The sequence below is a fragment of the Nannospalax galili genome, unplaced genomic scaffold (assembly GCF_000622305.1).
Source record: "Nannospalax galili isolate Female #2095 unplaced genomic scaffold, S.galili_v1.0 scaffold635, whole genome shotgun sequence".
NCBI classification, from domain to species: domain Eukaryota; kingdom Metazoa; phylum Chordata; class Mammalia; order Rodentia; family Spalacidae; genus Nannospalax; species Nannospalax galili.
The window spans coordinates 1,361,423-1,363,174 of record NW_008335836.1 but is presented as its reverse complement, the minus strand read 5'-3'; the positions used below and the strand labels follow the sequence as shown (position 1 = coordinate 1,363,174).

Here is a 1,752-nt window from a genome sequence, read left to right as displayed (position 1 = left end):
CCCTTCCCTTCCCTTCCCTTCCCTTCCCTTCCCTTCCCTTCCCATCTTTCCCTTAGCTGACATCTTTCCCTTCCCCGAGGGAAAGGTGCCCCGTGCAAAATAAAGCTGTATCCCGCTGAGAATTCCATCTGTGCCTCGGTGCCATCCGCTTGTGCTCTCCATCCGCACCCTTGCTCTCTCCCGCTCTCTACCTATCACCATCAGTGGCATCTGAGGCCTATAGCTGAGATTTCTCTTTTGCTGTGTCCACCTATTTAATGTTTCCACCAATGTACTTAAAAAATGTCTTGATTTATGAACTTTTTTGTTCTGTTACTATAAAACTTCATGAAACTGCTTCCACGCTGGAACATGGAATTTGGGGTGACCTGAATCTGTGTTCCCTGGCCACGGTCACTCATATTTAGCTCCAGGATAACCTATCTCTCATCCCCTTTGAGGTGAGAGTTATGCTTTTGCATCCATAACTTCAATGGGAATCCTAATTCAAAGGAAGCTTTCCTGAGGAGGTCTGAGAGTGTGATGTAGAGCCTGATGGAATATTAAGGAAAACATGGGTTTTAATCCTTGTTTTCTCCCTCTGTCTCTGTCAGCAAAGTTCAGCAGACAAGTTTGTGGTTGGAATGCTGATACAGCTGGCTAGAACCACTTGCTTATTGTCCTGATGAAATTTCCTCAGTTCTGTTATGGAGATTTCTACAATGATTTTTCAGACAAATGATTTAAAAAATTTTTTTTTCTAAATTTATAATAATTTGGCAAATTTTGAAACTGTATTAATAGCAAATCAATAGGTAAGTTTCCTTTCCACCGTCACCTATACACACAGTAAAAAAGGTATGTGCTACTTCCTCTGGGCATCCAGATCTTAAGGCTTGAGCTCCCTGGACCAGGCTGCAACCTAAGTAAAATACCTGCTTCCTGAACACTCCTGGTGCCTTCTTTGGTCTTTCCTGCATGTGGGATATATGTGTCTTCGGAAAGAACTAGCACTGAACCCTAAGACACTCCATAGACAGAGCGAGGACGGTCATCCCTCCCACCCAATCCAGCAGCTTCAACTGCATGAGGGCTGTCCTAGGACAGGCATGGAGGAAGCCCGGGAGAAGGCACGAAGTCACCATCTTGGCAGGGCACGGGTATGGCTAAGAGGCTCAGCCAAGATGTACCAGAAAGAGCCCATGGCCTGGGAACCAAGAAGGACACAGCCAGAGGGTTTGGGGGCAGACAGAGACGCATGCAGGTCTGCCAGGAGAGCATTTGGCTTTACACTGAGCAGGAGGCCATTTAAGGGAACCTACAGATGGAAGGATGGCCCAGTTCAACAGTTCCTTACAAAGAAAAACAAAGACCTTCGGAGAGCATTTGGCTTTACACTGAGCAGGAGGCCATTTAAGGGAACCTACAGCTGGAAGGATGGCCCAGTTCAACAGTTCCTTAAGAAAAACAAAGACCTTGTCTATTCCACAGTGTAACACATAATGTGAAGACACGGGGTGGTTGGAGAGTTCTTTGCAGCTTGCTAATGTAAGTGCTATAAATGTAATCAGGTAGTATTTCTGCATGGCTCTCCACATAAATCCTTCGCATCCTGCACTGGCTGGGTAGGAAACGTCCTGATCGTCAGCTTCCTTTCTGTTCTCCTGTGAGGCCACAGTCCAGCTTCAGGAGAATATTGCAGTGCAGTTCTCTGTCACTAAGCTTGTTTATCCTTCTCTTTGGGCCACATCTGCCAAGCAAGACCTTGAGACG

General features: G+C 46.2%; 1 protein-coding gene across 1 annotated transcript in view; it reads left to right on the top strand.

Annotated features, from left to right (window-relative positions):
* The window catches only part of LOC103732123 (tripartite motif-containing protein 30A-like), a 50,909-nt gene that overhangs the window by 19,248 nt on the left and 29,909 nt on the right, over positions 1-1,752 (top strand).